Below are 12,920 nucleotides of genomic sequence, written 5' to 3'. Positions count from 1 at the left end.
TGCATCCACATCTCTCCATCTGTTGGTGTGTTAGGAATGTGAGGGAGTTGCTTTAAGAGAGTGCGGCATTATGGTAAGCGTACAAAATTCCACAGGCAGGAGTGTCTATCAGCCGTATTTAGTGTGTTATTTAATTGAATTACTGTGGAGACAGCACAACAATTAGCAGGAAAAGTTAAGATGAAGGGTTTTTGGGTAAGTATTTAAGTATGCGCATTTTCGCAGCAGCGTGCAGTTTTAAAAAAGCGTTCACAATAAGCTTGATGTTCTCAGTGGATCACCGTTTGGTTCATTGCTCACTCAGCAGAGAACACACACACACCGGCTAAAGCCGCTTGTCCCAAGCGGGGGTCGCGGTGAACCGGTGCCTAACCCAGCAGCACAGGGCGCAAGGCTAGATGGGGAGGGGGCACACCCAGGACGGGACGCCAGTCTGTTGTAAGGCACCCCAAGGAGGACTTGAACCCTAGATGCACCACAGAGTGGGACCTGGCCAAACCTGCTGCGCCACCGTGCCCCCCTCAGCAGAGAACAGATTAAATTAAGTGGGAATTAGCCTGGAGCAGTAACTGCGTAAATGTGTTTTAAATTGTGCTGAAATCATGGGTTGAAAGTTATAGGTGTTTTACAGTGTTGTATTCATATTTGGGGAAACTTCTTTGATGTTTTTGAATGGACTGGGAATGCATTATTATTTTTTCTCATTTAAAATAATCGGAATTCACTACCCAAAATTGCGATTCGCTTTTCACATATCGCGTTCCGGATGTCAAAAAGTCTCACGAAGCTTCTTTTGATTCTGCCTTCGACAACGTTCTTCAGAACTTGTTGCCATCAAAATCAGATTCAGGGGTTAAGGATGACATTTATGCGCTTATTATGTGCCAAACAACAACACTGAAATTCACTCTGAGCAGAACCATTTGCACAATTGGGTTTATTTGTTGGATATATCTATCTATCACACCCTTAATGCTTGCATGAAAAAAGAGTAAGACATAATTCTTTGCTCAGAGTGTGTGTATATTATATTTATTATTGTACTATATGTGACAGCAATCAGTTTCCAGAGCAGTAAAAGATATAAACATGAGACGCCAGTTTTCGCATTTATGTGCCTTTGTGCAATTTTTTCAGACGAAGGTCCATAGATTTTGCCAGCTGTCAAAGGGCTCTGTAAATTAAAAAGGGTAAGAAACACTGATGTCGACACAAAACATAGACTTTAGCTAAACTTCTCTTCGTGCCATTATGGAATCACACGTAGGCTACTTTCCGAAAGTGTCTGAAATGCAGCCAGGAACCATAAAATACCAAACAGTCATATAGAAACGGGACAAATAAGTCAAGTCCACAAGAGGCCGTTTCACTTCTCCATCCAGCAAATGACTGAGTCGACCGAGCAAACACCTCCGCGCTCCCGTCACGACCCTGACCAACTGTTCCCCCACCTCCTACACACACCCTATATACATCTTCCACAACCCGAGAAATGTGTGTGTGTGTGTGTTCAAGGGCATCTTCCACACCCAAAAGGGCGCCGCAAAAGCATTCCTATCGACGCTCCTGGAAAAACCTTCGCTACAACTGCTATCTCGAGTTCTTCATGGCAGCCGACTCCAAATGCGAACTGACAGCAATCTTATTTCATAGACAGCCAAATCCATTTCATCTCTTCACTGATATGAGCCTTTGATATGTACCCAAAATGAAGAGGACCTACTTGTATGCAAATGTATGCAAAAGCACATCCTTTCACGATAACTTACACAATCAACGGCTTCCTGTGAGTCATCTCGCCCTGTACGACGTACGTCCCGCACATACAAATATCTCCACATTCCATAACCGCCAGAGTTTTATCTGAGACATGCTCTAATGTGGTTAACGCGGTTAAGTGGAAAGTGGGGAAAATGCACTCCGCGCCGTAATAGAGCAGCGAATTGACCGCCGATACAATACAAACGGGTAACGGCAGCTTCGGAATGATCCGGCAAAGCGAGGCAGGTGGAGTCACTGCCACGGAGGCTACAGGACACATTAGCTCTTCTGTCAAAAAAGGCACCGGCTATCCACAGGTAACCGCGGCGGCCCCATTCCAAAGAAACGAATCAATAAATAGAAATAAAACGCACATAACATAATAACGTTGGCAGCTGCCGCATCACACAATAACATAAGGGACTGATGGACTGGTCCTGTCCAAGGACGCCACGTCACGGCAGATAGATCTTGAGAAAGGGGGGAGGAAAAAAAAAAAAAAAAGCTTTTCTGCCCTGTCATTTTGCCATATGATCTCTATACTGCTCGGCCCCACTTGTCTTTTTACATTGTTTGTTTGTTTCATTCCCCCGCCCCGTTTTCCCCCTCCGGTGCTGGTGTCACGCCCGTCATCTCTGCTTTAATATGGTCTCCAGTGTGGTAGCGGCCATTTAATAAGAAGGCAGTAGTGTCTCCCAGCAGTGGCTGGTATCACACACGCTCCCCGTCGAGTGCAGATGGCGCTTTCGTCCTCGGTTCGCTCCCCCCCCTCCGCTACCGCCACCCCACCCCACCCCTGACAAACGGGCAGCTTCACACTGCCCCTGTTTGCAGCACTTGCCTTAGTAACTTTCCTCTTTGTTCATGAGAATAATCATTTTTCTTCCGGCTGCTCTTCCTGATGACGATCACGAATAAGAGAACAACCAAAAGCAACAATGACAATAATTTCAAATAAATAAATGAATAACAACTCTGCAGTGGCCTGGCATCTTGTCCAGGGCATCCAGCCCGGCACCTTGCGTTTCTGTCATAAGCTCTGGACCACGACAATCCCACACTGACAAGTTATAGACATAAATACAGATAACGGCTAACGAAGATAATGAACGAATGAAAGACCGAAGAAGAAGTGCATCTGAAGCGAGCAATGCTGCGCTCCTCGGATAACATTTTGTTCCCTCAGCTTCTCACAGAGCGGATTGTGAGAAACGGGCCCAGACCTGGGTTGGGGGCTGACGAGGAGCGTCAGAGCGACGAGGCCCTGGGTACCGTAGAAACAAGGCCATCGACACACGGCCTCGCTCCACCGAGCCGTTCCACAGCAAACATCCGCCCCCGCCCCCCCCAAGCATGGGCCCTGCACCACCGAGGGCAATTATAGTCCCTTTTGATGAAAATGACCTGCAGTTTAGAGGAAGGTAAATCAGGGGCACGTCCATTTCTCCAGGTGGTTGTTCATTAAGCGTCGACAGGGAGAGCCTCCTTCAAATGGAGGGCAGCCCATAAACTACCCCTCGTAATGATCCTCGTGCCATTTGATCTCACCTCTGGGGCTTTTCTGCGGTTCTCTTCATTCATTTTCTTTTATGTTCTGCGCCATGTTTACCTGGTCATGAAACTGTAGCCTCTGAGAATGCAGCGAGGGATCCAGGCTACGAGAAAAAAAAAATCTCCGAGACGCAGGATTAATCAGAAAACATTGGGGCACGTGTGCACAAGGTCGGCTACTTGTCCGCTACAGCCGCACCTGGTCTGGAGGAATCACCTTTTACAGGTGACTTTGGATACTGCACTTGCTTGGTGCTGCAGCTGGAATCACCTAGCAGGTGCTGGATCCGGCTTCCGTCGCCGCACTTTGCTCCTCCAACGATCCTGGCATTTTTAGACGCCTTTCCTAACAAGGATCGCAATTCCAGTTTAAGTTCTCAGCCTTCCAACGTTACTTCGTTCTCACCTCCGGTATGACAAGAAGAACTAAAAAAACTGCACAAAAACAAAAAAAAAAAAAAAGGGGAGAGGGGTTGGGATTGCTCTGGAAGGCTGTTCCTGGCAAAAATGGAAAAAGAAAAAAAAAAAAGAACACACTCTTCCGCATCTGCCCGATTGGTGGTCCCGAGCACGAAAGGTAAAGCGCGGAGGTTCTCGGTTCTGGCTCCGTTGCGGTGGAACGACCTCCCCCCGTCACTCAGAACTGCTGAATCCCCGTCCACGTTTAAAAGGGGTCTTTCGGACTCACTTCGCCCACGATCTCTTAAGTTCATACAAGGTACTAATGTTCACGATCATGTTTGGATCAATCCTTTACAGAGCCACTCCTGCAATGTAAAGTAAACGTTTATATGCAACTCCAAAAAAAAAAAAAAAAAAACACTACGAAGAAGGTGATTAGGAATCGGTGACATTCTGGTTAAGTTTTATGCAGCTACTTGTGTGATGAACATCAGTGTAAGTGGTGAAGGAAACAAACCAACTGTACTTAAGAGTCACATCTGCAGCTATGGCTCTTTCTCCTAATGTGATGCACAAACTGTATTTTCTACGAGATGTACGTCGCTTTGGGGAAAAGCGTCTGCTGAATGAATGCACGTAAATGTACATGGAAAAATTTAAGGATGGGGTTAAGGATATTTGCAGTCAAAAAGTTAATTTAAAAAAATAATTTAAAAATGTTAAACAAGAAAAACAAACAGAAAGAATAGCTGATTTTTTGGCTTTTTTTTTTTTTTTTTTTACTAATAATCACATTACAGTTAATCTTCAGTTAAGAGGAAAAACTAACATTGATACTACGTTTTGACGAAGGTTTACAGCACAGCCACCCTTAGCAAAGAGCCATTCCCATACGCAGAAAAAGAGTGCGTGCTGCACTGTGACACAGCACCAGGGCGGGAGGCGCGAACCACGCGGGGGGTCCCATGAAAAGGTCCTGCACGTCTCGCTAGGAAAAGTGGTTTTTAATCTCGGTGGGACTCCCTAGTAAAATAAAGGTTGATGATGAGGAGGAATTTTAAAGAGCATCGCCGGACTGCGGCGTAGCAACCCCCACCCTGCTGCCTCAAAGCCTGATGGGTTGTGAACTCTCACTGCATCTCAGTGTCTTATTACACTTCCATTTACTCAGAGGAAGCTGGCGATGGGATGAGGTGGTGGGGCCTGACGATGGGCGATGAGGGCAGATCGATGAGAGGAAGGGTTAGGAAGGGTTTTAAAAGACCCTCGCTGTAGTCCTAAGCGCCCTGGAGGTTGGCCCAGTGTCTTCACACCCGCTTTGTCCACCGCTCAGAACGCCACAAACCCTAGTGGAGGTTTCCGCTCCTAGAGAGGTCAAACTTCTGAGGTTCAGAGGAATCTAAGTGCCCGAAAGTTGCCAATCCGAGAAAAGTCCGGTGCGAATACCGAAACGGAGAAATATGACACAATGAGCAGATCAAAGTGAGCAAGGTGCAGAAAAAAACCCGAGGATGGGCCAGCAGTTCACGTTTCCACGCAACCAAAGGCACGGGGCTGGAATTAATGATGCACTCTGATGTTTCTCCTGGATCCACGGCCCTCGCGCACGTGACACGAGCATTCATTTACGCTACTACACTCGCAAGCCCCACCCGGCATCCGCGCTCCCTGCACTCCCTACACATTCCAGAAGCTGGAACCTGAGCTGAATGCGTAAACACACACCGCTCCTCTCTTGTTCTTTCTCTCTCTCTCACTCTTTTTCCCGAACACTGAGAAATTATGTGGCGAGACCCCTCCAATTCCCCACCAAGTGCTCCCACCCCCACGCCCACCAGCATCCCAATTACAGCAGAGACGGCGGCCCTTGAGCTTTTCGCGGAAACCTTGACCGGGAAAACGAATAAAGTACATACTCACGCTCACAATGTCCAGGGCTTCTATATTTAACCTTCAAATTGATCTGAATTTTGGTGCCAATAATAAAAAAAACCGTCACGCTCAGAAAGGAATGTACTGATGCTGTGCACTTCCGCCAGCCTGAGAACAATGTAATTGTACAATACATTCCCTTCCCGTGCAGATGATATGTTGTTAATTTCATATCACTTACGTCTCCTACATAATGCAATACACAATTGAGTAGGCCTTTCATGTCTCGAGAGGGTCCCTCCTTATAATTACAAAAGCTTTTTGTGGTTTGCCTTTTAGAAATCCTTGGTGGATTATCCAAGTACAAATTCAGGAGAGCATCAATTAATATGCATTAAATAAAAGAGTATTAAGATGTAAAAAAAAATAATTAACAGCTATAATTGCGGCGCTGCTCTGCCGCTTGACTTCAAACGAGCGCTCAGCACCGCGTTCCGTCCTCGCGCGGCAAAAACTTGACACGCGCTAATATGGGTCGCGACGCAACACTGCTTGCAATCTGCTCCCGTTACTCAGCTGCGCGAGCGGCTCTACGCAGCAGCGGCGACGCCAAACTGCCGGCCCCGACGTTACAAACAGCCGTACGTTCGTTGCTCGTAATCGGAAGGGCAGCGCTGGAAAACAGAACGCTTTCTGACTTATTTTTGGGTTGTCTCTATCCCTGGAATTTAACCTAACACTGAGAGCTGCTCGAGTCCCTTCATTATATTATTATTTCGGTTCTTTCTTTGTGCCAAACGAGACAATATCCCCTTAAAACAGCATTCTGCGATATCGTCAAGCAGACACACAGATGGAAACACCCTTATTCTGAATTCGGAGAGAGCCGCTGGGGGTTGTGACATCAGAGAGCTGAAAGGTCAAGGTGCGGTATTACAGTCACAGTGTCCCAAGGCCGGGGTCACAATTAGTTTACACATTCAGCAGTGTAAAATGTGTTTTCTGCAGTTTTAAACTTCACCAACTCATTCTGTAACTCAGGTAGCAGGTAGAACTCAAGCAGCAGGTGACGTAGAGGTTCTAGAGAGGAAAGGGCTGTTGAAATAACGACATTTTTCAGAGTAGCAATCTCAGTTCTCACTATTGACTGTGATGAGTTTGACCATGCCGCTCTTTTGTTTTTTTGCCCCCCACCCCACAAGAACGTGCATTAGTACTCAGCAAGATTGTTACAGCCGAGCATTTTTCTTCTCAGGTGAAGGTACCCATGCGGTGTTGAAAAGAATGGTTTTCAGTTGCTTCCATTACTTCTCCCTCGTTTCTGCAGCGACCGTTCAGCCATTTGGTTCCATATGTCATCGCTTCCACATTTTTAAGTGATGTTTTGCAGCACGTTACCTATATCTTGGCTCAAGTCCCCAAGATATCAATTGTGTGGAACACACACTCACAGCAGCTGAAACCACTTGCCCCAAGGCGGGGGGTTGTGGCAAACTGGAGCCAAACACGGGGCATAAGGCTGGAGGGGGAGGGGACACACCCAAGACGGGACGCCAGTCCATCACGAGGCCCCCCATGCAGGACTCGAACGCCAGACCCACCAGAGAGCAGGACCCGGCAAAACCTGCTGTGCCACCACGCCTTGTGTGGAACATTGCAAGAATATTTGACCTCTTTCCAGATTGATTTGCCTTGGAATCAAAGGACCCGAGCTCATTTCCCCGACTCGGCTGTAGTACCCTAAATCAAGGTATTTACCCTGAACTGATACAATAAAAATTACCCAGCTCTATAAAAAGGTAAATCCATCCATCCATTTTCAATAACCACTTATCCTGTTCAGGGTCACGTTCAGACCCTACGGGAAAAGCAGTAGCATCCCTCATGGTGTGTTTTAGTGCTGCTCGGTGGAAAGTGAAGAGTGCAAGGGCCTTACTGCATTATGTTGCGCTGTGCTGCCAACCACAGGGGCCCCTTGGCGTGACCACAGGATTAAAGGTTCTATCTTTAACGTAGGTACAAACACCTCAGAAAGGCACAGCTTCGAACAGCAGAAATTCCTTTCTGTCTGATACCATCAAAAAACACAAATTAAAGGAAAGAAACGAAAAGTGAAATGTCTCGAAGAGTCAACTACAAGAATGCAAGGCAAATGAGTCCCTACGTAGACAAAGACTGGGGGTATGGAGAAAGCGAGAAACCCAAAACTCTTAATTACCCATAATTTTGCACGGGTTTTGTCTCATTTGTTCTCAAAGTGAGTGCTTTTCTGAGAAATATATAAATGTCACAGTCTATTGTACAGAATCAGCTTTTTCCCTGCTAACTTGGGACGGTTTCCCCTGAAGGAGAAAGGAAGCCTGCCTGTGCAGAGCCATGGTGAGCAGAAATTTGACTTTACAAACGGAGGAGCACGCAGAAGGCAGGATCACCTTGAAGTTCCACTGAAACAAGAGCACTCTTCCCGTTGACCACACGGCACCTAAGGCCAAGTACACAGCCAACCATTTGCACTTTCACGACATCATTTATTGGGGGTGGCGTTGGGGGGCATCCAAACATATTGGTTTTGCTCTTGGCACCATGGTAATGAGCAGCCCAATCACTCTTATAGTCCCCCTAACACCCCTGCTGAACATCCAGGTGCTGTGGTGAGCAGTCATTGCTAAAAAAGCAGAAACGTTAAGACCAGCTCCACAGAGACCAATTAAGAGCGAGCGATGTGATCGACCTCCTCCAGCTGAAGCCAGGGGGTGGTGAAATGAACATTTCTGTAAGCCGCTATCTGGGCCTGATCCGCCACCGGCAACAGTCAGTCAGTACAAACCGCTGGGTTTCAGTCCTCCTCTTCTCGTCCAGCTGGCTCCGGGCAACAACACAGGGAGGAATTGTGACGGTTCGGACTGCTGAGGGTGCCATGTTCTCTGGAAAGTGACCTGGAGCAGACTAGTTAGCATGGACTGGCCCCCTTGGGACCTCAGCACTAAAACTACATGCCATCAACATCACTCCAGCAACAGTCCACCCACACTCCAATAACGCTGCAGAAGCAAAACTCCACTAACTTTCCAGAAACACTCTAACAACGCTCCTGTAACACTCCAGCGGCGCTTCAACAATGGTCCACAAATTTTCCAGCAATGCTCCATCTACAATCCACAAACCATCCACCAGCACTCCCAGCTTCAGCATCTCTCCACTAGTGGTCCATCAATGCTCCACCAAAAAAAATCACCAACTTCCCACAAAAGACTCAGCAATGGTCCACCAAAGAATCGCTAACTCTCCACCAAAGGACCACCAGTGCTCCTGCAATGGTCCATCTACTCTCCCGTAACATTTTAGCAATGTTCCATTAACACCTTAGCTGCACTCCAACACTTCCCCAACAGTCACCCAATGCTCCAGCTCTGCTTAACTGAGGCAAGTTAGAATGGATAAGGGGATCTCATCCAGACCAAATGTCAGTTGTGTGGGCATCTAATTCACAACTGTCCCAAGGCTTCCTCACAGACACCGCAGCTGCCAGAGCCAATGTCTCCAACGTGCCTTACCCGAAAACCTCTCAGGAATACCGTAATCGAAACACATTTGGCAGAAGCCAAGGCTCAGTGATGAAGAGACAGTTTCCAACTGATGGGAGTACGGAAAACATTGAGTGTAGTTTGCTTTGGGTGATGGAGTGCCGTGGAGCAACACCAGCAAACCGTTTCAAAACCGATTCCGCAAGAAGAAAAATAAGACCCTTTCAATTCCTTTACAAGCACTCCACGTTTTTACAGTTTTTACCGTACTCTCCCTGGCGAGTACCAGATCCGCTGATGTTTAGTGAGGGGGAGTAAACCGCGAATCCACACTTTCAGTGCAAGACTGTCATCACGCAATGCATACATGTTTTGTTGCCGAAGAGAATAAGGGGATGTGGGAACAAAGAAACTGCAACATTATCTCCAGCTTTTCATTCAAGCTGTGAGTTTAACCACAGGCGCATATGTTTGGAGACGGAGAAGCACGCTGTCAGGGTGGAATAATAAATCACAATAGTAAAATTTTCCTAACGTGAGGTTGGGGGAAGGCATACAACTCATTTCTCTCCTCAAAAATCTACACTTACACAAAAAAAAAAAAAAAAAAAAAACTTCCCCAGATGAGAGAAGAAAAAGTCAACATTTTTTTTTCCAGCATGGAGACATAATGTAATTCTTTGACCGAAGTTAGCATCGCATAAATAAAGAAATAAGGAAAAAAGTTTTTCAATGTAGCATTTTTATTCCTACTCGGGCGAGCGCACAATAGACTACTTTCCCTTCCTGACAGAGCTCTTTGTGTTGAGCCGTGAGCCATCTTAAATGTTTCCTTCACAATGCCCAAAGAAAGGGCAGATGTCTATGCGGACCACATCTGTATAGCCCTGTCTCCTCCAGGCGAGCGGTCCCCACCCTTTCTTGGCAAGACACAAAGAGCCTTCCAAACATCAATCAATCCAAAAAAAAAAAAAACTCTAAGATCTTCTCCTGGTTGCCTTCATGCTGTATCCGTTGGCAAAAAAGGTGAGTGAAAAATATAGCGGCCTCCCTCATCGGACTGTATGGTCTTTGGATATGAACAATTCCATGGGTCAGGCAGACATGTTGTCTGTATATATAATCTCCGTTTTTGATATCAATATCAATAACAGTTGCCCTTTCTTAATAGCACAGTGTGACAGTTAATATCCTAACACAAATTCAATTCACATTAAATATCTGGAAGGTTTAAGTGAGACACAAAATTAGTCAGACTGCAAGTGTAATCACACATTTCCTGAGTTTTCTTGGAATTTTACAGCTCATAAAATGCCTTGTCAATCAGGGAGACCTGGCACTTGCAAAATTGCCAAAAAGAAAAATCAATTTTATTGTAATGAAATAAAACTGGATGGGTGGTGGGGGGGCATATTTACCCTTCTTGAAAAAGTAATGTCAATGCTACAAAAACCCCAGACTCAGACGGTATTGTCTTTCTGAGGAAAGTATAGAGCAAAGGGCACCAAAAACTGCATTTCAGCCATTGTATCATCATGCAAAGTGTGCAGTTAAAGACAGGAGAGTCTCGGAATTAACTATTTTGCATTTATTTTGTTTACTCTCATCTGATTGAACTCAGCAGCTTGCTCTTGAAATATATTAATTTAGAATTGGCGTAACAACTAGGCCAAGCGTTTGCCAAAATATTTAACAACCTCTTTTGCCAAAGGGGATATGGTGGGACATTGATCCTACTACACACACATCTTGTTATGCAAGGAAATACAGTATAAACAAATGATTCAGTGATGTTTCTATAGAAAAATGCTCTCAGAAATGCAGATGTCAAATATGCATTTCTGAATCTTTACCGCTACTTGCCATCCTGGCGACTACATGGCATCCCAGTGTAAGTACTTTTAGGATGAACATCCTCCACAATTAAATAATCCGAGGTTGCATGTAGATGATTGTTCGGAGCACACAAATCTTCCATCCGGAGTGGTCCAAAGAATAGTCATCAATCCCCGGGAAAAGACAGATGCCAAAACCAACACAGCAAAAAAAATCCCCCCCCTCTTTCCATGTCCACATCCAATTTAGCTGTATTTATTTTTCTATTCAATCAACGATGCGCTCATTCTTAAGGCAAAAACCTTGAAGATTCCTACATGATGCTGGTAAATGGTCGCCATCCTATAATAATAATTATTTATGGCAAGCAAGAGGAGACTCTCAGTTCCCATGTCAGTACATGGCAGCAAGCCCTACAGTTGCTTGTTCAGAACTGCTTTACATTTCAGCCCATCTGACTGCGCTCTTTCATTAATGTTTCCATTCCACCCAGTCCTTCAATCAACGTGCCGACAGTCGATCACATTCACAGCGCGAGGCTCCCAAACCTCGAACCCTAGCCTAGATTCCGAGCGCCAGTATTCGAGTCCCTGGCTTCCCAGTCCCCGGCATTCGAACAACTCAAAACGTCCCCCATTCGAACCCATCCACGGTACGGACACTTCAGAACGAACGCAGAGCGCGCTCAGCGTCCTTATTATAGACGACGGAGTCGCTCGCGCCGCGCGGATATTCGCGTCAATTCGGAACGCCGATTATATTCGAGTCGCGCTCATATTCGAATCCCGTCACGGCGGCGGCGGCGGCGGCGGCATTCGACGCGTTTTAACGTGCGAATCCACTCGCAGCGCCAGCCTTGCTTGGAATCCCTGAAGATCCGATCGGTACTTAGCATTGACTTCTCCAAAATGTATCCAAAATGTGTTTCTTTCTAGCATGGGGGAGGCGGGGAAAAAAAAAAAAAAAAAAACTTGCGAAGCAGGATATCTGAACTGAAGCGGAATTACTTCGGTCTTTCGGTGTACTCAGGATCATGGGTAAAAACGAGGGACTTTACCTGAAAGGCAGAAAAAAGCACTGGAGAAACGCGGTCGCGTCGGACGGAGAACCACGGGGGGTCTAACGTGACCAAAGATGTCCTCGGAACACCATCTGACGGACGGCTAGTCGTCCCTGCCCTCGGTGGCGCGCACACGCACACGGACACGGACACGGACACGGTCGCGACGCACATCACACACACACACACGTCCGCAGCCGCACACACACCTCAGCCTCATCATCATGATGATATTTACATGGAAAAACACATCTTACCTCCGCGTGTGCTGATGATCGTGGGATTCAGGCACACGGAGACACCACCATCATCATCATCATCATCATCATCATCCGCTTTCTAAGATCGGCTCCTGGAGGTGTATTTAGGAAAACTGTTCCGCCTTAAAATGTCAGGGAAAAAAAAGAACTTAATCCTCCAAGGTCTAAGTGTGGAAAGTGTGGATGCTGATGGCTTTCCTACGGCAGGGATGCGAGGAGAGGGGCGGGTGGTCCGGGATGCTCCGCTCCGCTCCTCTCCCCCAGATGCAGGGTTGCGCACTTTGAGCGCCGCTCTTCCAATTCTTTTCCTATTCAAAGGTGGCTTCATGTGTGTGTTTTCTCCCTTTTTTTTTTCCTCCCAGCAAGGCGGGGTCTTGGGTCGTACAAACCAATGACACAAACCCACATGAGCCCGCGCCTCGCCCCCTTTCACACACACACACACACACACACACGCACACTTCTTTCCCCTGGGATGGGGGTGGTCTGCGCATAGAGACCCGCAATGATCACACTTACACTACTTTTTTTTTATTCCTCTTAGGGAATCCACGGATGAGGTTTTTTCCAACACCTTTTAAAACAACATCAGTATTAAAGATGAACAGAAGAAAGGAATTCATTTCAGCAGAATAAAAAGGTGAACTACAGTAT

At 46.5% G+C, this 12,920-nt stretch overlaps 1 protein-coding gene across 3 annotated transcripts in view; it reads right to left on the bottom strand.

Moving 5' to 3' along the window:
• LOC108939668 (C-terminal-binding protein 2) overlaps positions 1-12,609 on the bottom strand; it is an 83,014-nt gene extending 70,405 nt beyond the window's left edge. The window contains exon 1 of one of the 3 annotated variants that reach the window (XM_018761181.1): positions 12,264-12,609. The gene's annotated coding sequence lies outside the window, so the exon portion shown is untranslated. Of the gene's footprint in view, positions 1-12,003; positions 12,059-12,263 lie in introns of those variants that run through there. The other 2 variants (XM_018761175.2, XM_018761176.2) reach the window with 2 other exon arrangements.
• Positions 12,610-12,920: the final 311 nt, after the last annotated feature.

This window comes from Scleropages formosus, chromosome 24 (assembly GCF_900964775.1).
Source record: "Scleropages formosus chromosome 24, fSclFor1.1, whole genome shotgun sequence".
In the NCBI taxonomy this organism is placed as follows: Eukaryota; Metazoa; Chordata; class Actinopteri; order Osteoglossiformes; family Osteoglossidae; genus Scleropages; species Scleropages formosus.
Note: the sequence above shows the minus strand (reverse complement) of the source record. Positions and strands in the feature narration are given on the sequence as shown.